The sequence below is a fragment of the Pleurodeles waltl genome, chromosome 4_1 (genome assembly GCF_031143425.1).
Source record: "Pleurodeles waltl isolate 20211129_DDA chromosome 4_1, aPleWal1.hap1.20221129, whole genome shotgun sequence".
NCBI lineage: Eukaryota > Metazoa > Chordata > Amphibia > Caudata > Salamandridae > Pleurodeles > Pleurodeles waltl.
This window is the reverse complement of record NC_090442.1, coordinates 235,971,692-235,997,479: the sequence shown is the minus strand read 5'-3', so window position 1 is coordinate 235,997,479 and position 25,788 is coordinate 235,971,692. Positions and strand designations below refer to the sequence as shown.

General features: G+C 41.9%; 2 long non-coding RNA genes across 2 annotated transcripts; both read left to right on the top strand.

The window, feature by feature from the left end:
- Nucleotides 1-1,541: 1,541 nt before the first annotated feature.
- LOC138287624 (uncharacterized) lies at nt 1,542-2,506 on the top strand. Its single transcript, XR_011202253.1, has 2 exons — nt 1,542-1,753; nt 2,082-2,506. It is a non-coding gene; the product is annotated as an uncharacterized lncRNA (long non-coding RNA).
- A 21,097-nt stretch (nt 2,507-23,603) lies between these two features.
- On the top strand, nt 23,604-24,717 carry LOC138287623 (uncharacterized). Its single transcript, XR_011202252.1, has 2 exons — nt 23,604-23,964; nt 24,293-24,717. It is a non-coding gene; the product is annotated as an uncharacterized lncRNA (long non-coding RNA).
- The last annotated feature ends 1,071 nt before the right edge of the window (nt 24,718-25,788 follow it).

Below are 25,788 nucleotides of genomic sequence, written 5' to 3'. Positions count from 1 at the left end.
CCCCCTACCCTCGTTCTGACTTTCCCTTCTCCTCTCGTTTCTTTAATTTTCCCGGTCCTACCCTCTACTTTGAACCTGTCCTCTAATGAGCAGTCCCCTGCCTGTCATGTCTAAGTAATGCTCCTTCCCCCTCTAATACCTAAATTGCCCTGCCAACTCCGTCCTCCACCCGAGCTTTTAATAGCTGCCCTGCAGCTGCCACCGCCACAGCATGCACCTGTCCAAAGCGACAACCTAACAAGCACAGACACACCAGTTCCAACAAATACGCCTATGAATGGGAGGGACGGAGGGGAAAAAGAACCCTGCCGCACTAGCCCACCCTGGCCACCAGGTCACCTTTCGCAAAATGGTGACGGTGGCCACAAAATGTCCGGCTTTATTGCCGGACCGCCCATCAAGATAGACAGCCCCGGGGCCCAACCGAGTCGAGGGAGAAACCATCTCTCCCAAAGATCCCCGGGGGGAAACTCCTCGTTCCTCCTCCTCCCCCCGGGACCCCATTTTTACTTGAATAAGCCCTCTGGAAAGTTATGTAATCCTGTTTTTCAAAAGAACAATAAAATTAGTTATTGAAACAGCAGAAATTACCTTTATTGGAACAGCTGCTGTCACAAGCGAGCAGCGCTGATGCGAGGAGAGCAGAAAGGGAAGTGGGCGGTCACATTCGGAAAGCTAATAAACACAACCATCCTAAAACAGGAGCCAAGGCAAAAGGAAAAAATTGTGCACTGCAACTAACATAAATGGCCAGAAGGGAACTGATCCATGAAACAGGGCCAGTCTCCAGGGAGGAACAAAACAGCCAAAAGGTGGGACAAATGTAAGCTATTCACTAAAGAAACAACAGGAATTTTGTAAGGCAGACGATTGAATCAATGATAGGTGATGGGCATGGTCTAACCTCACACAGTAGATTACAGCATGTTTAGAGACTCGACCTAAAAAACAAAGGTTTGGGCTTGGCAAGTAGGTGAACTTGCGGGGTTGAAATGGCAGTTTAAAACTGCACTCACAGGCTCTGCAGTGGCAGGACTGAGATGTTTAAAGGGCTACTGCAGTGGGTGGCCCAATCAAGGCAGCAGGCCCACTTGTAGCATTAAATTTACAGACCCTGGGCTCATAGCATTTTGCTAGAGGCTTACAAGTAAATTAAATATTTCAATTGCGGATAAGCCAATGTGCCCATGTTTAGAGTACAGAGCACTGGTTAGCAGTGGTAAAGTGCACAAAATCCTAAAGCCAGCAAAAATGAAGTCAGCAAAAATCGGAGATCAGAAGGCAAAAAGTCAGGGGGAACCACCCAAGTATGCCATGCCATATTTCAAAAGCCCTTTGCCCTTTGATCAACATTTTAAGTAGAGAAAAGAAATTAGGAAACACGTGTTTAAACATTTGCTCTTACAGATCAGCTTTGAAGGAGAATACATGGACTCTGAACCTTCTGGCAGCTCCGTATCTATTGACTAAGCAGGGCTGACATTGACAGATTACCAACGGCAGACCTTGTGTGCGGGCATACATCAGGTCACGAGATGCAGACGGTGAAAGTCTGTATTCACGTGACTGGAATTTCTGCCGTCACTGATGGGGGATCACGAGACAGGCTCACTTATCGGGCCGTTCCTCTGCAGGACAGACTGAGGAGAAGAAACTACGCGAACGTAGAAGTTCCCAACTCTTTGGGCCGGATCACAAAACATTTTTTACTGGCGCTGATACAAGTCCTGGCTGTTAAGGATGGCAGTTCTTGGTGAGAACCACATTTCCCACCGTATTTATGAAAGCAGACTTGTGACGGTGGTAATGCTTGACTAGAAAGCTTGTGCATATTTGCTGTGATGCATTTTGTTAATGTGGTTCTATGACGTGCTGAGTTTTTGTTCTGTTCTGTTTTAGTGTTACATTACTGCGTTGTGGTTGTTTTGTTCTGTTTCTACTGTGCTACCTCGTATTTGACTTTTCTGTGCTGTGCGCTGTGTGTTTGTTGTATTACGTTGCTTTATGTTATTCCACTGTGCTTTGTTTTCTTGTCCATTTTATAGATATTAATATATTCATATATGCTGTTATATTTTGAGTCAAAGGCATCACAGTTGCAGTAACAAACGACCATTATCAACGACTGGCACCGGGTCCAGACATCAGGGCGCTCGGATTACGCGAAAGAAAGACGCAGCACTTGTTTCCAAGACTCCGGAGAACATTTTTCCACAATTACGAAGGAAGTGACCGCCTGATTTCTAATAATTACATTATCACTTTTTAATTTAACATTGTGTGAATGTTTTCTGCCTCTTACATGATGCTGATATCTGCCACAGCTGCGCCTTTATTCCGCCAACCATGTTCTCGGTATGTGCATCGATGCCTGTCTCCATTAATTTCACCCCACTAAATGGGTAACACGCTTCAGTGCCTAGCTTTTATTGAGGTTTCGTATACTAGTTTCCAAACTTTCTACTCTTTTAACCAATATTCACTTAAATAAATTAAGGTGAAGAAAGTTATGGTTCGATGCTAAGATCAGTTATTTAAAATATTGTTTTTAAAAAGTCTGGAGTATTCTCATAAAATTTGTAAGTATTTGGTTCGATTCTAAATGACTTGGGGATTAGGCAAAAAGTCATAAGTTATGGGGGCTCCAAAAAGAGCCCCCTATTTGAAATTCTGCGCCCTTGTTTTCCCATATAGTGCTGCAAAAGCAGCTGGACCGATCACGACAAAAAATCACATGTACGCATAGGACATTTTCCTCTCGCTGCGTTTGTAAAACTGGTGTAATATTGCTTAGTAGTCTTTCTGTATGCTCCTATATATCATTTACAGATAACTGGGGGAGGAAGTGTCCGAAGTCTGTCGACGTCCGTCACAAAGTTATGTGGAATCTGATTGGCTGCTGAGAGCTGGGCAGGTGTATCCGTCCTCCAGTTGCTGAGTGTTTGTGGACGTCAGTGAAATCTGCATACATTCTTCTGGAAAAAAAATATTTCCTTTAGCTATTGGAGCGGGATCGACACACTCCACCCTAGGAGAGAGATCAGGTGGAACATTTAGGCAGGAGTCCAAGTAAAATATGCAGTATTTTTCAAATGAGCGGACTTTAATGTAATTATACTTTATGACCCTAATTCTACCTTTAGCACTATCCCAAATATATGATATGTCCCCCATACCAGTTGCTACTGGTACATAATACTATTGCTTTTTGTGCACAATCGCAGAAAAACAGAGAAAAACGCTTCCTGGATTGCTTATGACCATGGCCCTGTATAACAACTGTACATAAACATTTCCTTAACAAAAAAGATCCATGTAAGGTTGTTTATTGTGGGTTGAATTTGATTTGTTAAGAGAAAAGTTATCTTAAAAGTTGTGTTTTCAACAGTTTCCAAATGGTGAACACAAACCGCTGTCTGAGGGCAATACCCAGTTAATATCGGAGGGGGCGGGAATGAGGGTGGGAGTAGTTATTGAGCTAAGTGAGGTACTGGGTTTTTCAGAACCGGTACTGATCCGGTAACCCAGCGGTGCCAGGGTACACCCAAAGACCTCGGGTACTTTCCTGATTCAGACTACAGAAACTCAGAGTCTTCTAGGTGAAGTCAAAGATCGAATTTATTGGCTGCAACCAATTGACAAGTGTCCTAGAAGTACAACAGCACGATTTGTATGTTCTCAGGAGACTGTGTGTCAATGCAAAATCAGGTTTCCTTATATACAGTTTTTTAAGCTTCAGGCAAACATTCTTGACATTTTGGTTGGTCATTCACATGTTTTCACTACAAAGGAAAAACCAGTGTCATGATGAAACCTCATATTTCATGTCATCCAGCCCATAATAAATTACCCGGCAAGGCCTAGAATTTCACATCAGATAAGTGTGGACCCCCAATAAAAACGGGCACCTCCCCCTCGTAAAGTAAGAAGAAGAAAAGAGCAGGTGCAGGTGTGAGCAAGTTAGGCAGGGTGTGTGAGCGATAATAAGGGTTTTATGGCCTGGTGTGCCTTGATGCTATCTGATTCGGCCACTGGGAGAGGGACTGACCAAACAGGTTTGGCCTGAGGCAATGGTTCCAGCTTGCCCAGGTCAGAGAAAAGTCAATCAAGGTGTACGTGTCCTTGGAATCAAATCCGACTGTATTATAAGCCTATGTGAGGGCAACTTTTAAAATGGCTGTCGTGTATAAAATGGGAGCCACGAGTGCAGGACGAAAATGGCGATTTCGAGGTGAAAACGCTGCTGGAATTGAGCGAAAATGCTCATGCTTAGTGTACTAGTCATTATCGGTCTTTTGATACTAAAATCGTACTGCTGTGGCAAAGTAAATTACATGGGTCCAGAATTTTTAGAACCACAAACCCTCCTTTTGCCCTTACATAGGCAATAAACCTATTCTCATGCTAATCTGAGTCCAGGTCTATGTTTCTAAAGTCATTGAGATGTTGCTGTAACATCATCCTAGTATTTAGCTCGTCTCTTGGTGCAGGTTTCCTTGAACATGAAGTAGCACAAAAAGGCCACATATGGCAGGACAAAATAAGGAATACCTCTATCTGCAGTAGGTGGCATAAGATCACACACCCAACAATTAGTGATGTTCATTGCTAACTAGTGTTGATGCAGAAGCTGTACAAAAGAATTGCTTACGAATTCTGATCTTCTAACCTGCTCATGTTCAGGAAAAGGGTGAAAAGAGTGCAAAGAAACAATAGTAGGAAAAGACATAGGTTGGGAAGTGGGTGCAGAAGTCAATTGAGTAGAGAAAAACAATCCTACCCATAAATGACAACGTCATGTTTAAAAGACACTAGAAAACACGTTATTAAGAACATATAGACAACGGGAGAAAGTAGTGACCACTATGAAATAATAATTTTTCACAACCCTAACCAAAAAGCAAATCCTAAAATTATCTAGTAAAATTTTTAGGGCTCCTCTGCATTTCAGTAATTTTTGTATGTTCAGGTGGAACAGTGGTGACTCTCATCAATGCTCTAAGGTGAAAAGGGGGTACTCTTTCCACAGAAAATGGACTTTATTCTGCTTTTACTAAACAGAATAGTACTTTAAAACAATGCCAGCAAAACAATCAGTCTCCTAACACCTAGTCTATACAATCACACGGAAACCTCTTGTGAAACCAACTATGCCCAGAGTCCGTTCAAAAAGCCTCTCTGGCAGGCTTCTATTGTCCATCAAATTTTCTTTTGTTGTTTTCTTTCGCATGGGCCTCTCAATTCAGGCCTCTTCGTGAGAAAATACTGCTTAGTTGGAGTGCCCTCCTGGCAAACACCCACAGCTCACTCGAAAGTCTCAATGTCTTAAAGCAATGCACCAGTGTCTCTCCTCTGTGGCAGACACTACAAACAATGTGCTCTTCATTGATCAAGGGCACAAATCATCTCGTGCAGAGGCAAGCACCATTAATTGGGAAATAGCTCAAGCTCAGCAGCACTTTCAGACTCCAACACTCATTATTTAGTGTCAGAGGACGCTCAAACTGCTCTTTCATGGGCACCACAATATAGTGCCTTTTTCCAAACTTGAAATCTCCGGTGCACTGCCCTTCTTCCGTTGGATCAAAGAAAAGGGGGTGTGTGGCCAAAACTCAGGCCAAGGGGCTCAAGGGATTGCACACTGTCAGAGGTTACCAGCACATGACAGGTAGAGAAATGAAACCTCAAAACAGCTCTGCCATCAACAACAGGAATCCTTCTCTTTAGCTCTTTTACGATGAAACTTTGGTTTTGTGATGTCCAACGCCGTCTGATGGAGCAAGTACGATACCATGCGCTGGCGATCGCTGTCCAGCTTTGCTACTTTCTGGGTGCTGAGACTGTAGGGCCAAGACGTCCGTCTTTCATCTGTAGCTGTCACTGATGGGAATTAGGCTTAAATCAATGTCCTGCAGGTTATTATGACTTGATACCCGCAGAATCTAGTGACGTAGGAAATGTGCCACAGTTGTTAGTTTCCTTCAATTTAGTAAAAAAAAAAAACAGTTCATGGTTTTTAACAAGGGGACTGCAAGCAGGTGGTCTGCAATCTTCAAAGGAGTAGCCATACACCATGGGCATAAAATACAAAGACAAAGGCAGAAGGGCAAAACATGGTCTCTAGCATCTTTAATTGGGTTCTCTCCATTATTCTCTGCCATCTATAGCTACATGAGAATTCTATCTGAATGGATTTCCTCACACAGTGGCATTGTCTAATGGGGTAAACACATATTTGCCTCAATGATTAAGTCTAGGTGTTCCTCCTTACCTTAGAACATCTCAATAGAGAAATCACATGATACCGATTATCAGGGACATGTAGAAACCTTCCTTTAAAAACTGTGCATCAGGTGCACTATGCAATACACAGGCTAATAGTCAAATGTGCAAACAAAAAGACAAGAACTAGAGGGTCCTGATATTTGCATGATTAGGACACATCTGATCCCACCAAAAATTAAAGTAGCAGGAACAGAAGGGAACCGAAAACCAAATTAAAATAGACATTGAAAATTCGTCATGTTCAAAAAGGTAAACATAAGATATCTCCTATTGAGATGGAAAACTTGTCTTACTATAATATTGAGTCAGTTAACCAGTCTATCGCTACCCTGACAGTCAGGCTGGAAAACATTGAAGCAGGCAAATTCTTGAAAACCAGTCTGGTCATACCAAAGGGAGTTATACATAACATGGGGGTCCCTGGTACATCACTGCAGTCTGGAAATGTGAACCTGAACAATACATCAATAATAATAAAAGGGCTGACTGGTGAAAGGAATTCGAAAAAGAGAAATGGGACTAGGACATAGCTAAAATCTCAATAACTAAGCATGATGCGACATTGGTCAGGGGAAGTAACAAAAGAAAAAAAATCTATAGGAAGAACAAAAAAAAATTATTTGGGTGATAGTCAGGCATGTGACACAACATCGAGAGTACGGGTGGTACACAAAGGCCAAAGTTACACAAATTTTAACTCTACCGTTGGCGACTACAACATATACGGTACTCCTAGCTAATGTTTCAGTTCCTTCTTCAGGAAAAAATGAAAACCTGGTTTTCTTTTAAGGAACGAAAGCCATATGCTACTTAGGAAACACAACATCATTAACTAATGTAATATAGAAATTAGGCCACCTTGAGTCACAGATCTATAATTTCATCCTTAGGTCCAATCAAGGATACATAAATGTAGGGCTGCCTGTTCCTTTAAGGGAAGGGGCAGTAACGTGACTAACTGCAGGTGACACACTTTGATCCTGTATATCTCTTTTTATTTTCCTTCAATACCATTATAGCCAAATAGACATTCACTGGTGAAGTGTTGTCTTTTATGTTCACAGCATGAAATATCATTATCTGTGGAATTTAGTAACCAGAACAAGTTCAACCAACTGTTGCGTAGCGATGGGCATCGTCATGACCATCCCCTCACAACACAGGGGAGCTTGTAATAGTATCAAAAGCAGCAACAAACATGCAAAAAACAAATAAAAAATAATAAAAACGCACAAAACGTCAAGCCATCAGATATACTTGCTGTGTATCAAGCACAAAAAGCATAGACAAAACAATAGCATGTGTGAATAAGCGGTGGCACACAACACCATGTCATGTACTTTATGCACTGTAAACCTGCAGCCCAAAACCCAATATTTGGGCCTGTTTAATTTGTCAGGTTTAAAATCCTTACCCTCCTTTTGACAGTAGATCACCAGGCAATGGAAATCTGCTGTCAAATATAACTTTACTGTTTCTCTTCTAACATACAGGACCAGCAAGAACAATTCATGATAGGACCAAATACATGAAAATAAATTTCCATTACTTAACTGTTACCCTCTTGTCAGTTACTTCGCAACATCAAGCCACCTTAGTTTTACCTTTCTAAAAGTAAAAATTGTAACACTGACACTCCATATTAATTTGGCACCTACAATTTCCACTGTAAAAAAAAATCATCTCTATTTCCAGATTATTAAACTACATTTACTGTGAATAATTCACACACCTTAATAACACACATACCAGTTGTTAGAATAAAGGCTTGTTGCAATCCCATGCAATGGTACATATTTCATCAACCTCGAATGAATGAACGTCTCAGTAGGCCCAGCTGAAGTTAGAACCTTCAACCTTGATATTAAAACAAGCCTTTGTACTGGCACATTGACTCATTGAATCATAAGAAGGCACAACCTGCAAATATATATCAAACCTAAATGTATGCATTTACTGAAGCCTGAGACACTTTAAAAAGTACTCTGAATGAAAGAAAATGCAGTTTAAACAGTGCTTTTGCCCAAAATCGACTTTGATATTTTAGGCATTAAAAAATCAATATCCTACAATTTTCTTGCATAATATGCATTACCAGAATGTCTATTACACAATCCATGAGTCAGCCATTGAAAATATTAACTTATACTTTATAGAAATGAGCTTGTTTGCTCCTGCGCCAAGGGAAAATTGCACATACAAATGTCATTTTAGTGGTGCAACATAACTTGAATTAAATTTTAATGTTAGGAGGTCATAGTATAGGTATTAAGCTTTATAAATATTAAAAAACGATTTTGAAAGGCACTTATTTTTTTAAATAATTTTTCCATAATTAATAATTTTCTTTAAAAAAAAATAAAAACCCAATTATTCTTTTTTTTGTGATAATTCCACATATAAAACCAAGCTGCATCCCTTGCCTATTATTTGGGATACATTAACTCACAAGCCTAAGCGCATAAGCCTAACTTGAAATGCGTCACATTTTTGCGCCACTTTCATTTAAAAGGAAGGTTATGCAAAATTCCACCCATGTTTAACTGGGAAAGTGCTGGCTGAATTGAAAATAGATAATTTCGTTTTTTTTGGGAGGGTGCCCTATTTATATCTATTGAATGTGTTTTCTAATTTATTAAGCATTTAACGGCAGTTTTGTATATGTGCACAATTGCTCATTCTATAAATTAAAGAGCAACATATAGCTATGTTAGCACATCACATGGTTCATTTCTGGATTTTTTCTAAGTTTCTACTTAATATTAATTAACCAACATTTTACTTAACAAACTGTAAACATCAAGAAGACCCACAAACACACATTGAGCTCATTTCAGATATAAACAGAAAACACTCAGTACACATAATACAGCGCGCTTTAGCCATTTTTCATAAATAGCGCCGTCGCAATTTACTTACAGAACCGTTTGCAGATCCTAGTTGTAAGTCATATTTACAAGAAAAAAAAAAAAAACTTTTCTCAATTATTTCCAAGAATAGCGGACCCATACTTTATTAAACGTGATGGGGCCCACTCCGTGCTTCACATATAGTTCATAGGTTGGAGTTCCAATCGGAGGAACCGGACATGAGTCCTCCAACCGGGAGTCCCTTTTACAACCAAGACAAAACAAATTTCCAAGTCTGCTAAGACCAGGCATCTTCGCTCACTAGTCTAGCTTCAAACTTCAAAGGATTATCGTTTACGATAGTCTCGTGAATACACGAGTCCTTCGGCTTTGGTACTTGCAAGTTCCAAATCAAAGTGATCCCAAAGGGATACCAAACCAAATGTCCAACTAAGGACCAAACCAAGTGTCCAACTAAGGACCAAACCAAGTGTCCAACTAAGGACCAAACCAAGTGTCCAACTAAGGACTGGGAGACGCTCCACTTATACTTAACTGAAAATATCAATGACGTCACCAGAAGACTCGTCTTATCGTTTCGCTCTACCAAAAATCAAGGGTCCAAATCAGGGCGATAGCCAGGGCAGCAGTCCTTCATAGCCGTCGGGAAGCGGGGAACCTCGCAACAAAGACTTTCGGACCACGTCGACATGCAGGGGTCGATGAAGTGGCGGCCTTCCTCCAGAATTTTCACACGAAGCTCCCCACGGACCTCAGGCTTGGACCGGTACCGCTGGTATCGCCCCACGTTTGGGCGCCAACTGAGGTACTGGGTTTTTCAGAACCGGTACTGATCCGGTAACCCAGCGGTGCCAGGGTACACCCAAAGACCTCGGGTACTTTCCTGATTCAGACTACAGAAACTCAGAGTCTTCTAGGTGAAGTCAAAGATCGAATTTATTGGCTGCAACCAATTGACAAGTGTCCTAGAAGTACAACAGCACGATTTGTATGTTCTCAGGAGACTGTGTGTCAATGCAAAATCAGGTTTCCTTATATACAGTTTTTTAAGCTTCAGGCAAACATTCTTGACATTTTGGTTGGTCATTCACATGTTTTCACTACAAAGGAAAAACCAGTGTCATGATGAAACCTCATATTTCATGTCATCCAGCCCATAATAAATTACCCGGCAAGGCCTAGAATTTCACAGCAGATAAGTGTGGACCCCCAATAAAAACGGGCACCTCCCCCTCGTAAAGTAAGAAGAAGAAAAGAGCAGGTGCAGGTGTGAGCAAGTTAGGCAGGGTGTGTGAGCGATAATAAGGGTTTTATGGCCTGGTGTGCCTTGATGCTATCTGATTCGGCCACTGGGAGAGGGACTGACCAAACAGGTTTGGCCTGAGGCAATGGTTCCAGCTTGCCCAGGTCAGAGAAAAGTCAATCAAGGTGTACGTGTCCTTGGAATCAAATCCGACTGTATTATAAGCCTATGTGAGGGCAACTTTTAAAATGGCGGTCGTGTATAAAATGGGAGCCACGAGTGCAGGACGAAAATGGCGATTTCGAGGTGAAAACGCTGCTGGAATTGAGCGAAAATGCTCCTGCTTAGTGTACTAGTCATTATCGGTCTTTTGATACTAAAATCGTACTGCTGTGGCAAAGTAAATTACATGGGTCCAGAATTTTTAGAACCACATAAGGAGTGATGACCCTCATTCACAATGGATTCATTCTTCATTTTTTGTGACTAACATGCAGACCTCTTTCATCATTCCACGTTTCATTACTTTAATCAGAAAACTGTGTTGAATTTCAAATGTCCAGTACTAGTTATATGTGCCAGTCAAATATATTTTACCAGAGAACAGTGATATGTACAAGCCATACAGTAATACAGTAAACACAAGTAACATAAAGTAATTTCACACTTTTTTAAATGCAAGACATACAACAATAATACAGTGAGGTTTCACACGCTTTAAAAATATGAGTGCATATCCATTAAGTCTCTTTCTTGACTTTAGGTCTTATTCCAGAATTTCCAATTTTCAACAAGTCACTGAACGAGAGAAAATCAAGGGAAAATCTATTGTCGTGTGTCCTCTGCCTGGGGGCTTTTCAGTGTTCTGAAAATTAGTTTATGGTTTCTGTCCTCTTAATATGGGACACCAGAGAACTCTACTGCATTGCATATGGCATTTCGGTCTTAATGGGTACTATAATTTGCAAGATCTTTCTTGGGACTTGCACAGTCATTTTAGGTAGAGGTTGGTTAACAGTAATGGTAAAACCAAATACATAGGCTTTTTTTAATGCAATCTTTGCTTGGGTTCCACCCGCCTAGACGCAATTTGTGAATTTGACTACCTCAGAGTACACCGTAGTGAGGACAAGATGAACCAAAGAAACCACAAAGAGAGTGATTGTGCTTCACAGATTTGCTTCAGGGTTTAGGAATTTAGCAACCATGTTGTCAACCCTGATTTTTCTGAAGAGGTATTATACCAGTGCAGGAGTTACAGCATTTTTTTTATTTTATCAAATCTTTCTATTGCAATAACAACAGAAAACAAGGAAACACGAACACCACTGCAAATCAGCACATATATCGTTCTGTTAGACTATTCCACATGTAACCGTTAATACATCATCCCACTCTCCTGACTCTCACAACCCTCCCCTATATGCAGGAGCCTCCCATCCCAACTTCAGCATCGTTCATCATCATCTCTGACCCAACCGGGGAGGATCAGGGAGCTCCACAATAAGTGTTCCATTTACCCTAGATCTTTTCCCATTTCCTTGGACATCCCCGACCTTCATATATCACTTTTTCAGTGATCATGCACCAGCCAATGTTTCTCTTCCATTCTTCTAATTGCTGCTCTATCTCCACACCCCAAAAGCCTAGCTGTAGTCCTCTTTGTAATAATCATTCCTAGTGTTATCCATAGCTCGTCTCACCAGTCTAAACACTGCCATAATGGGAACTTCTCTAGGGCAGGCGAGGGCCCCGGACCACTCGTCTTTAGCCAACTTTCCCAGGTCCACCAACCATTGTTCTCGCAGACCGTGTAGTAAATCAGGCCGGTTATTGCTTAGTTTTTGATAGGTGAGAGAGATCGCCTTGCAAGGCATGTGTTCATTTAGTAGTCTATCTTCTAAGGGTGACGATTCAGGGAGGGTTTCTCCACTAGGAATCACTGCCCTCAGGAGATGTTGTATTTGTAAGTAGCAGAAAGTCTCCATATAGGACAAGTCATATTCTTTTTGTAAGCCTGAACGGGGTATTACGTCTCCCTAGGTTCAGAGATCCCCAACCCTAAAGAGGCCTATTAGGACCCACTTATCAAAGCCTTGGTGTTGCACCAATTAGCTTAGTATTGTCCCACAGCGGAGTGTCCTGGGTGAGTCTACTCCTCCATCTCAGTGCACTATGTGCCCAGTACCACAGTTGGACAGGTGGATTTATGGTCCCACTACGGGTTTGGTGTTTCATTGAGGTGTAATGGGCATGCATGTATCCCCTTGGATGCAACACATAACGGTACATAGTGTATGCTGGTTCATCCGTTGTGATGCCCAATAGTATTGCTGTATATCAGACAGTGCTATCAACCATCATACCCTCCCTGGGTCAATTTGTCTAGGGCAATCCGTGTAGGCTCAAAATCCCAAAGTAGCTTCCTAATTTCGGCCTTAATCATTTGGAAATAGTAATCAGGGACCAGGTTCTGCAACACATAAAGAAATTGTGGCAATGCCATCATTTTAAATAATGGTGGTCTGCCCAATAGTGAGAGCGGTAGCGACCGCCAGTGTTGGATATTGGCCCTAAGATGTAGCGGGGTAGGTTGAGGATTCTTTGCATCAAATAGCATGTGGTCTGTGGTAACAAAAATACCAAAGTACTTAAAGCCACTTGTTGTCGTTTGCAGAGGGAGGTCGCCAGAAGACAGCACCCACCACCACAGAGAATATACAGAATAGATTTAGACCAATTAATAGTGTATCTAGAGTGTTGCCCAAATATGGTAATAATTTGCAGTAGCCTTGGAAGGGTAATGGGTGGATCAGCGATGCAGAGTATTATACCATCCGTTTATAGCGAGATTCTGTCCTCCCACTCCACAGTCCATTAGAGACCCCGCACCAATGGGTCAGCTCTGATCCATGCTGCCAAAGGTTCTAGAATCAAGGCAAACAGGAGTGGTGAAAGTGGACAACTTTGTCTGGTTCTTCACAGAAGGGGGTACATTTTAGATAACTGGACGCTGACTAACACTTGGGCTAGGGGTTCAGAATACAGAAGTCTCACCCAGTTAATGCCCAGCATATTCTCAAGCCGCATTTAGCATACACACCAACAACCTCAATGGAGTTTGGTATGGGGACTCCAGGAATTTCCCGACCCCACGGTTGCTGCTGTCTCCTTTTTGCTAGACCCAGAGTGAAGTTCCCAGAGTAAAGAGAAAGGTGTGGGAGAAATACTGGGAGTGTGGGGACTGCGGGGTGAGGAGGGTGGAAGGAGAGAGAACGGTGAGACGGCAGAGGTGTGGTGCAGGATACTGGGAAAGAGAAGTGTGGAAGACCTGAAAGAAAGGGAGGTGCAGGATTAGTGAAAGCACTAGGGAGGAGGAGGCAGGGCAGAGATCGTGGGGAAAGAGAGGTGCAGGAGAGAGCATAGGCAAAAATGGGATGAGCTTCAAGAGGACTTGAGAAAAGGAGGTGATGTGGAGATCGCAGGGAAAGAGAGAAATGCGCAAGAGAGCAGAGGAAAGAGCAGGACATAAACACCAGCAATGAAAAGATGGGAGGAAGTAGCAATGTGAGGGGGGGGCAGGCCTTGTGTAATTGAACATAGCAGTCTAAGACCAAGAGACTGGCCATACGCTCTCATCAAGTGCTAAACGTAAATTCTGTAGAAATGTGCCAAAGAAAGAGTTTGGTGATACTAACAATGTAAGGGTACAAGTCATCCTAGCAAAACAGGGGGGACCCAACCCTCTTTTGCTGGCAAGAATAAACACAAGAATAAGGAGAAAAGCAATTCATTCAGAAGCAGGAATCTAAAACAGGCAAGAAAGCAATCAAATTCTGATTTAAGGCCAGACCCATAACCCACACTTAGGATATATTTAAGTATGTTAACAAAGCGCACACTACGCATGCCATAACTTACAGAATCTGCGGGCACAAAACACTTATTTACAAAAGGCACAGATACACAAAAACAGTTAACAGGAGAACAGCACGACTATGAGTTATGGTATGTGTTGTGTGCATTCAAACACCACAACTGGAGACTTTCAGTGATTTTAACATGTTTGAGACAGAAACAAAAGTCTGTTTTTAACTTTTTTTAGTGTATAATTACTATGTTGTTATAGTTAGTACTGAGTTTCCATAGGAAATTGGTTTCTTGTTTGTTCAATAACTTTGGCTCTGTTTGATGAATCTTCACAAAACCTTCCAAATAAAAAGGTCCGTCCACCTCATCTCCCTCATGGAAAGTTTCGGTTTGATCTGCAAAACGCATTTTAACCATCCACTTTCCTAAAAGAACTTTAGACAATGCTACAGCTAAAACAGATGAATGGAATTACACAAAATTTGGCATAAAGCTAGACTTTTACAGAAAAAGCATGCTGTATAGTGACAAGCAGAAAGGAGATATCTATGGCAGCATGTTGTTTTTGCACTCATTAGGTAATCATAGAAAAGTTAGAAACTTTCTGCATGTTTCTACATATTCTTGGCTGCTGCGCCTGTTTTTTTCTTTAAAAAACTTACTTGTAATAAACTGATTCTAATATCTTTCACCGACAAATATCTAACAGTTTTTTGATGTATTTAATTTTGTACTAAAGATTCTATTTTTATTCTTCATTCTTCCAAATCTGCTTTCTCTTTCATATGAAAGATCTATGCAGCAAGGATTTAAATGGTTTGTGGGAAAGGTGACCATATATTATATTAGGAATAAAGTACCCCCTCCTGTAAATGAGAAGGATATTGCGAGTCACCTCAGATGTCCATAACCTTATAAAGCAACTTCCCCTACAGCCTTCTTCCTCTTTATAGTCACGGAAATCTTATTGATCTTACTTAATGCTTGCACAGCTTTGTACTGCAAAAGGCCCTGAAAGATTTTCCAAATTATTTAGTTAGCAAGTGGATTGCTTTTTGAACCATGTTCTTCCAGTATAAAACTGGCCACTTATTATACCCAATCCTGTGCGACTGGCATCTGATTGTATTACAAGAAGGTGTAAACAGTTGATAATAGCTCTGCTTTTCTTGGCATCTAGACGATCGAGCCACCAATGAAAACTGCTTTATTTAAAAAGCAGTCAAAGACATAGTGGTCTGCTGACCTCCGCAGGCCACTTTCCCTGTGAGTCCCTTGTGACTCATTTGGAAATCGCAAACGCTGTCTCAGACACTGTGATACATCAATGATTGCGATTCGCAATTTTCGAGTCACAAAACAAGTCAAATTGCAAGTCGCAAACACTGAGGGTCGTACATCTGGCCCCTAATCTCTGATTTTGCATATCATCTTGAACACTTCAGTTAGGAGTTCATCTATGACGTTGATGTATTTCAATTATGCTTAATATTATCTTTTATGCCGAAGATGTGGGTCCATACTGTATCTCCTCATTGGGCAGTCGTGAGCATGCCATCTAAAGGCATGGTGAGAGGCTAATATCTGTAGGGTTCGTTTTGATACTTTTGTGCTGGCAGGGGTTGCAGTACAGTGATGCAGTGGTTTCCACTGTTGGCTTCATCATCTGATGTTGGTCCCATGGAATAGGTATCAGTTGATGCACCCTTTGCTAAGTATGTCCTACTGGTTCCGGCTGAAGAGAACTCCGTGGAGCTGATTTTCCTGTGCATGTAACTTATGGTTAATTACTTCAACAATTATTGCCCAAGTCAGTTTTTGACTTAGTCATGTGAATGGAAAAAATGACATTGTTTTCTCAAACGCCCTGTGCCCTTTGCTTTTCTATCAACATTGGAAGTAGATAAAAGAAATGTTTATGAAACACTTCAGAGTGAACATTTGTGTTGTATTGTGAATGTAATGGCTCGCGCTGGTAGCGCGAGCCAGGGAAGAGTAGAATGTTGTGGGGGAATGTTGGTGTTTGAGTGAGAGATTGAGGACGGTTGAGCGGTGAGGAAACAGGACGAAGGACGGCGGCTGTCTATGCGGTCGGGGCTTCATGTTATGGAATGTATTTATATTCTCTAACCTATTTTATGAATAAAGAAGTTACCTACCTTTATCATCTCTGCGATTGAAGACACTCAACAAAATTGGCGACGAGTTGACAAGTTTGCCCCGTCTGCATCCGGTTGTGATCCTCTACTTCATTATCGCACTCCTACGTGCCCACGCAACTCGACCTGCGAACGCTTGTGAGTGTTTTTTTTCAGCCTAAAGTGCTGAAACATTGTTTTTGCCACTTGCGTGTTTTTTTTTGGGGCGTCTCTTAGCAACACTCTATTGTTTTTTTCCAATAACTATACAGCTGACCTTCTTACGTCCTGAATAACCTTTGGAACTAAGGAAATATACTGGCAATAGAATTTCTTGTGGTTTTAAGGAGGTTTAAGTGAATCTTCACTTCGTTACGAGTATTTAGACATTGATGTTATATATTTTTTAAGTTGAGGCACGCATTTATGGCTTCTAATAACTTGAATCTTCCACCTCCTCAACCTTTTATTCCTGGTAGCGGTGATGTTTCTATCAAATGGCAAGAATGGCGAGAGTATTTTATGAACTACATCTCTGCATGCGATGAAGACAATGACTTTTCAGGAGAAAAGAAGAAGAACATTTTATTGGATTGTTTAGGGCCGCACGGTCTTAAAATTTACAACAGAATTGAAAAGAAACAAAGAGACCAGGGAGATATTTTTGTTCATGCATTAGAGGATCTAGACAGATACTATTCTCCAACGGTGTGTGTGGGGATTGATCGCTATACGTTTTTTCACAGGAAACAAAACAAAGAGGAAACGATTGAGGAATACGTTTCAGCTTTAAAAAATTTGGCTTTAACGTGTAGATTTGGTACCTTACATGACGAGTTCATTAGGGACCAGATAGTTATGCACGCTGCCAACCAGAATATACAGGACTGTTTATGGACTAAAGGAGAATCGCCCTTACAAGAAGTAATTGAAGTGGTCAAGAAAGCGGAACTTACAGGAAGGTGTGCTAAAGCTGTTCTACTGGAGAATTCTAAAATAGATGATTCGAGTGGAGATGCACATAAGTTGGTGAACAGAGTTATAGAGTCAAAAAAATGTCCACCAAATGAGTTTTCGAGGAAGACCAGTTCTTACAGGGACAAGAAGTCAAAAAGAAATACTTCTAAGGCGGAAGTTACTTGTTTCAGATGTGGATTACTGGGCCATTACGCAAATGATAAAAGCTGTCCAGCACGCAATCAGAAATGTTCCAGTTGTGGTACTCTTGGCCATTTTATTAAGGTTTGCAGGAAAAAGAAAGGTTTGGCAATAAAGTTGTTAGAGGATGCTTCTGAATCTGCTTCATCCTCAGACAGTGAAGACAAGAATATGTGGGTGCTTAACATAAGGAATGCTGGAACGGGAACGCCAGATGGACTGCGGAAAAGACCAAAGTGTGACATATCTATAGAAGGTGTTACTATTACGATTACCGCAGATTCAGGGTCACCTTATACAATCGTTAATGAACAAGTTTGGTTAAAGAAATTGAAACGTACGGTTGGTGGGAGTTTGGACACACCTGATATCTCACCTAAAAGCTTTACGGGGGAAACAATCCAGCTTCTTGGCTACAAAAAATTGTCATTTGCATTTAAGGATCGTAAAGCTGAATGTAAGATGTATGTGTCAAAATCAGGACCATCAGTTTTAGGTTGGTGGGACCAAGGTGCACTAGGAATGGTTTTAAATCCCAATGGTTCAGAACCTGTGTCGGTGGTTCAGGAAGATTGTGTGTGTGATGCTACTATGAAGGACATGTATCCTTTGGTATTTTCAGGAACTGTAGGAAAGTTAAAAAGTTTCCAGCATAAGATAATACTTAAAAAGGACGCCATTCCTGTTGTTCATAAGGCAAGGAATATTCCTTTTAGCATCAGGAATGAAGTTTCAAACGAGTTGGACAAGTTATTAGAAACTGGTATCATAGAACAGGTTGAGTCATCAGATTGGATTTCTCCCCTGGTGGTAGCCAGACGTTCTAATGGCAGATTGAGGCTGTGTGTAGACCTAAGGGACCTTAATAAGAATATTTTGGTGGATCAATTTCCTTTGCCAAAGATCAATGAAGTTGTAGCACTAACTAAAGGCAAGGAATGGTTTACTACGATAGACCTTACTTCTGCTTATCATCAAGTTCAGTTACATCCTGATAGTCGTAGATTAACCGCATTTATTATGCTCTTTGGTTGTTACCAATTTGTTAGGGTTCCATTTGGTTTAGCCTCTGCAGCGGCTATGTTTCAAAGGCTGATGTATAAGCTTTTAGTAAAATGCGGGATGTGTTGTTTTTTCAAAATGATATTTTAATTATGGGGGAGACGAGATATGACCATAACATTAGAGTTAAGAATGTTCTTCAGATATTAGAAAATAATGGACTTACGGCTGAGCATAGCAAGTGTAAAATAGCCATGAAAAGCGTAACTTATTTGGGACACGAAATAAGTGGCAAGGGTGTTGAACCAAAAGCTAGTCTTGTTGAAGCTATTAAGAATTCACCAGCCCCTACTAACAAGGACGAAGTCAGAGCTTTTTTTGGTCTAGCAGAATATTATGCTAAGTTCGTGCATAACTTTTCTCACAAAACGTTTCTATTAGACAATTGTTAAAAGGAAAGTGCATTTTTAAGTGGTGTGAAGAATGTGAAGCAGCATTCAAATTGATTAAGAATGATATTATTAATGCACCAGCCTTACAAGGCTTTGACCCAAATTTACAATGTATAATTACAACTGATGCAAGTAATAAGGGTTTAGGGGCTGTTCTTACACAATTGGATATGAATAATGAGGAATGTGTAATTGCATTTGCTTCTCGTTCTATTACCAAAGCTGAAGCAAAATACTCAGTAATTGAAAGGGAGGCCCTTGCATGCGTGTGGGGTTTGGAACATTTCAGATCATTCGTGTGGGGTATGAATGTCATCTTGCGTAGTGATCACAAACCGCTTACCAAAGTGCTTACGACAAAAGGATTATTTAAAGCTTCCCCACGTATTGCTCGGTTATCCATAAGACTGTTGGACTACAAGTATGAAATACAATATGTACCCGGGATTAGGAATAAGGTTGCTGATTTCTTAAGTAGAATGCCGTTGGTAAATACTGTGGAGGGTAAGAAGGAGTTCGAGGATTGTTGTGTAGCTGAAGTGATACCCACAACTTTTCAGGGCATCTCAGAAGGTGAATGGGATAAAGCCATGGTGGAAGACGAAACATTGAATAAGGTTCAAATTTTGTTAAGGGAAGGTTGGCTCTTAAAAAATTTTTTGAAGAAGATGTGAAGAGGTTTTGGGAAGTTAAGGAGGAGTTGTCTGTGGAGCATAATAGATTGTTGCGCAGTGGTAGGGTAATTCCTCCAGAAACACTCAGATGGAAACTTCTTAGTTTATGCCATGATGGACATTTGGGCATATCTAAAACGAAAAGTAAAGTAAAACAACTATATTGGTGGCCAGGAATTGATTTAGCTGTGGAAAGGACAGTAAGGAATTGTGTCCTATGTAATGAGTCAGAAAAAACGTTATCCACGTTCAGACCACCGTTAGTTCCTATAGGATGTCCAGACATGCCCTGGGAGAAGATTGGCTGTTTCTGAATCCCCTCTAGACAGTGACACAAATGGAGCTGGGGTATAGCCTGTATATCCTGATGGGCCATCTGAGCTAGAGTGGAGGGAGGAGTGGTCACTTACACCTGGATGGGCTGTGCCTGCCCTCACACAATGGAATCTCCAACCCCCTGGTGTGAATCTGGAGCCAGGCCTCGGCAAGGCAGGATCTTGTGAACAACAGAGACTTTCCTTTGAAATGTGTCAACTTCAAAGGTAGAAATGGGTATAAGTAGTTGACCTCAAACCCCAGAGCAGAGCAGGAGGAGTAGTACTGCCCCTTTGCCTGTGACTGTGGTTTGCTGGGTTGGCCTGCAGTTGCTGCTTCTGCCTGAAAGAGGACAAAGACTGGACTTTGTGGTATATGCCTGCTCGTGAAGGATTGCCAAAGGCTTGGACTGAGCTTGCCTCCTGTTTTGAAGTCTCAGGGCCATCAAAGACTTCCTCTGCCAGCACCTGGACTCTCTGCTGAGACTCCTGCACTGCCAAGTGATGCCCAATCTAGTCCCTGGGCCCTTGAAAGGTAAAGCTGGGAGAACAAGGACTGAAATCAATGCGCAGGAAGCCGTGCGGAGAAAATTTCGATGCACCACCGGCAACACGGCTGTAAAAAAGTTGCGGCCCCCGCCATCTGGCTGAAATCAACCCACCACCTACATCGCAGCTGGGAAATCGACACACCAGCTGCATCACAGCTGGAGAAACAACGCAAACACCCGCTTGCGGCTGCTGATGACGATGCAAACCCCACGTAGCGCGGTTTTCCATGTGGCCAGATTTCTCACGCAACATCGCTGGGCATTAAAGTCATTGTGAACCTGCATGGATCCGAGATGCCCTGTCCGGAAAACGATGCATTGCTCTCTTGTAGGAGATAAAAACAACGCATTGCCTACCCGACCGGAGAAGAAATGATGCACGGCCTCACTTGCGAGCAAGTAATCGACGCATCGCTGACTTTTACAACACACGCTCCCCTGTGTTGCTTTATTTTTTACGCAAACCAGGTACTTTGTGTAAAAACAATGTTTCCATTGTTTTCTATGGAGTAAGACTCTTTTTTCTTTGAAAATTCATATCTTGACTTGTGTATGTTGGATTTTTTGTTGTTGTGGTCTTTGATTTAGATAAATATTGCCTATTTTTCTAAACTGGTGTAGTGTCCATTTTGTAGTGTTTTCACTGTATTACCCTGTGTGTTGGTAGAAATACTTTACACATTGCCTTTGAGATAAGCCTAACGGCTTGTGCCAAGCTACCAAGGGGGTGAACAGTCTTAGGAGTCTAACTCCCTTACCCTGACTAGAGTGCAAACTGACTGCCAACCAGCCCATTTCTAGCAATCAGTGATTTACTGTGCGGCACATGGATTGTTGCTTTTTTAATTTCAAATGCTGCAATGTTAATTGTTCAAGTCTGGGGAACCGGATTTAAGTTTTAGTGTGCTCTCCCACCAATAACCAAAAAATAAAACATACTTGGAACACATTTAAAAACTCACGCTGTTGTCTGTGGCACTGCCCCGAAAGATTTCTTCACATTACTGCACTCAGAAAGTCCCCTTGGCCGGACAGAAGGAGATGGAAGTTAACAGAAGGAAGCTGGGCGAAAAATGTACCACACAATAGCAAACATCTCCCATACATGCAGAGACTGAGGGCTGTGTCTGTGAGCAGTTACACCACCAATGATAGGAGGTGCTGCTAAGGGAAAATCTAGGGCTGAGCAAATAAACTCTTTGAAAACGTCTGCTCTCGCTCTTCCCCCTATATAAATTCATTAAAAGGAATACAACACCGCCCCAAGTAAACTTCATACCTTCCAGCTAGCGGCGGTTTCGAGGGACCCGTTAAAGAGGCAATGCTAGTCATGTTGTTGATTTCCTCAGGAGCACCTCTGTTTGGCCTTCCTGTCTCATTCTATGGCATTTTGTTTTCAGATTGACATCAGCTGGAAATGTATGATGCAGAGCTGCTGGAGTTGTTCCAGTGGCATCTGCAGTCATATCTCCTGTTAAGTAATTTGGGAGAGAATGAATACATATGACTCGATTCCTTGTGTGCAAAAGGCCGCTTTATTGGAACAGGTGCCCCTGACAACTACCCCCCTAGGCCTTTGCCTTACAAAACTAAAACATCACTAGACAATGAAATAACCTAACCCCTGCCCCTCCCCCTCCCCTACCCCGCCCTCCCCCCCTACCCTCGTTCTGACTTTCCCTTCTCCTCTCGTTTCTTTAATTTTCCCGGTCCTACCCTCTACTTTGAACCTGTCCTCTAATGAGCAGTCCCCTGCCTGTCATGTCTAAGTAATGCTCCTTCCCCCTCTAATACCTAAATTGCCCTGCCAACTCCGTCCTCCACCCGAGCTTTTAATAGCTGCCCTGCAGCTGCCACCGCCACAGCATGCACCTGTCCAAAGCGACAACCTAACAAGCACAGACACACCAGTTCCAACAAATACGCCTATGAATGGGAGGGACGGAGGGGAAAAAGAACCCTGCCGCACTAGCCCACCCTGGCCACCAGGTCACCTTTCGCAAAATGGTGACGGTGGCCACAAAATGTCCGGCTTTATTGCCGGACCGCCCATCAAGATAGACAGCCCGGGGCCCAACCGAGTCGAGGGAGAAACCATCTCTCCCAAACATCCCCGGGGGGGAACTCCTCGTTCCTCCTCCTCCCTCCGGGACCCCATTTTTACTTGAATAAGCCCTCTGGAAAGTTATGTAATCCTGTTTTTCAAAAGAACAATAAAATTAGTTATTGAAACAGCAGAAATTACCTTTATTGGAACAGCTGCTGTCACAAGCGAGCAGCGCTGATGCGAGGAGAGCAGAAAGGGAAGTGGGCGGTCACATTCGGAAAGCTAATAAACACAACCATCCTAAAACAGGAGCCAAGGCAAAAGGAAAAAATAGTGCACTGCAACTAACATAAATGGCCAGAAGGGAACTGATCCATGAAACTGGGCCAGTCTCCAGGGAGGAACAAAACAGCCAAAAGGTGGGACAAATGTAAGCTATTCACTAAAGAAACAACAGGAATTTTGTAAGGCAGACGATTGAATCAATGATAGGTGATGGGCATGGTCTAACCTCACACAGTAGATTACAGCATGTTTAGAGACTCGACCTAAAAAACAAAGGTTTGGGCTTGGCAAGTAGGCGAACTTGCGGGGTTGAAATGGCAGTTTAAAACTGCACTCACAGGCTCTGCAGTGGCAGGACTGAGATGTTTAAAGGGCTACTGCAGTGGGTGGCCCAATCAAGGCAGCAGGCCCACTTGTAGCATTAAATTTACAGACCCTGGGCTCATAGCATTTTGCTAGAGGCTTACAAGTAAATTAAATATTTCAATTGCGGATAAGCCAATGTGCCCATGTTTAGAGTACAGAGCACTGGTTAGCAGTGGTAAAGTGCACAAAATCCTAAAGCCAGCAAAAATGAAGTCAGCAAAAATCGGAGGTCAGAAGGCAAAAAGTCAGGGGGAACCACCCAAGTATGCCATGTCATATTTCAAAAGCCCTTTGCCCTTTGATCAACATTTTAAGTAGAGAAAAGAAATTAGGAAACACGTGTTTAAACATTTGCTCTTACAGATCAGCTTTGAAGGAGAATACATGGACTCTGAACCTTCTGGCAGCTCCGTATCTATTGACTAAGCAGGGCTGACATTGACAGATTACCAACGGCAGACCTTGTGTGCGGGCATACATCAGGTCACGAGATGCAGACGGTGAAAGTCTGTATTCACGTGACTGGAATTTCTGCCGTCACTGATGGGGGATCACGAGACAGGCTCACTTATCGGGCCGTTCCTCTGCAGGACAGACTGAGGAGAAGAAACTACGCGAACGTAGAAGTTCCCAACACTTTGGGCCGGATCACAAAACATTTTTTACTGGCGCTGATACAAGTCCTGGCTGTTAAGGATGGCAGTTCTTGGTGAGAACCACATTTCCCACCGTATTTATGAAAGCAGACTTGTGACGGTGGTAATGCTTGACTAGAAAGCTTGTGCATATTTGCTGTGATGCATTTTGTTAATGTGGTTCTATGACGTGCTGAGTTTTTGTTCTGTTCTGTTTTAGTGTTACATTACTGCGTTGTGGTTGTTTTGTTCTGTTTCTACTGTGCTACCTCGTATTTGACTTTTCTGTGCTGTGCGCTGTGTGTTTGTTGTATTACGTTGCTTTATGTTATTCCACTGTGCTTTGTTTTCTTGTCCATTTTATAGATATTAATATATTCATATATGCTGTTATATTTTGAGTCAAAGGCATCACAGTTGCAGTAACAAACGACCATTATCAACGACTGGCACCGGGTCCAGACATCAGGGCGCTCGGATTACGCGAAAGAAAGACGCAGCACTTGTTTCCAAGACTCCGGAGAACATTTTTCCACAATTACGAAGGAAGTGACCGCCTGATTTCTAATAATTACATTATCACTTTTTAATTTAACATTGTGTGAATGTTTTCTGCCTCTTACATGATGCTGATATCTGCCACAGCTGCGCCTTTATTCCGCCAACCATGTTCTCGGTATGTGCATCGATGCCTGTCTCCATTAATTTCACCCCACTAAATGGGTAACACGCTTCAGTGCCTAGCTTTTATTGAGGTTTCGTATACTAGTTTCCAAACTTTCTACTCTTTTAACCAATATTCACTTAAATAAATTAAGGTGAAGAAAGTTATGGTTCGATGCTAAGATCAGTTATTTAAAATATTGTTTTTAAAAAGTCAGGAGTATTCTCATAAAATTTGTAAGTATTTGGTTCGATTCTAAATGACTTGGGGATTAGGCAAAAAGTCATAAGTTATGGGGGCTCCAAAAAGAGCCCCCTATTTGAAATTCTGCGCCCTTGTTTTCCCATATAGTGCTGCAAAAGCAGCTGGACCGATCACGACAAAAAATCACATGTACGCATAGGACATTTTCCTCTCGCTGCGTTTGTAAAACTGGTGTAATATTGCTTAGTAGTCTTTCTGTATGCTCCTATATATCATTTACAGATAACTGGGGGAGGAAGTGTCCGAAGTCTGTCGACGTCCGTCACAAAGTTATGTGGAATCTGATTGGCTGCTGAGAGCTGGGCAGGTGTATCCGTCCTCCAGTTGCTGAGTGTTTGTGGACGTCAGTGAAATCTGCATACATTCTTCTGGAAAAAAAATATTTCCTTTAGCTATTGGAGCGGGATCGACACACTCCACCCTAGGAGAGAGATCAGGTGGAACATTTAGGCAGGAGTCCAAGTAAAATATGCAGTATTTTTCAAATGAGCGGACTTTAATGTAATTATACTTTATGACCCTAATTCTACCTTTAGCACTATCCCAAATATATGATATGTCCCCCATACCAGTTGCTACTGGTACATAATACTATTGCTTTTTGTGCACAATCGCAGAAAAACAGAGAAAAACGCTTCCTGGATTGCTTATGACCATGGCCCTGTATAACAACTGTACATAAACATTTCCTTAACAAAAAAGATCCATGTAAGGTTGTTTATTGTGGGTTGAATTTGATTTGTTAAGAGAAAAGTTATCTTAAAAGTTGTGTTTTCAACAGTTTCCAAATGGTGAACACAAACCGCTGTCTGAGGGCAATACCCAGTTAATATCGGAGGGGGCGGGAATGAGGGTGGGAGTAGTTATTGAGCTAAGGAGTGATGACCCTCATTCACAATGGATTCATTCTTCATTTTTTGTGACTAACATGCAGACCTCTTTCATCATTCCACGTTTCATTACTTTAATC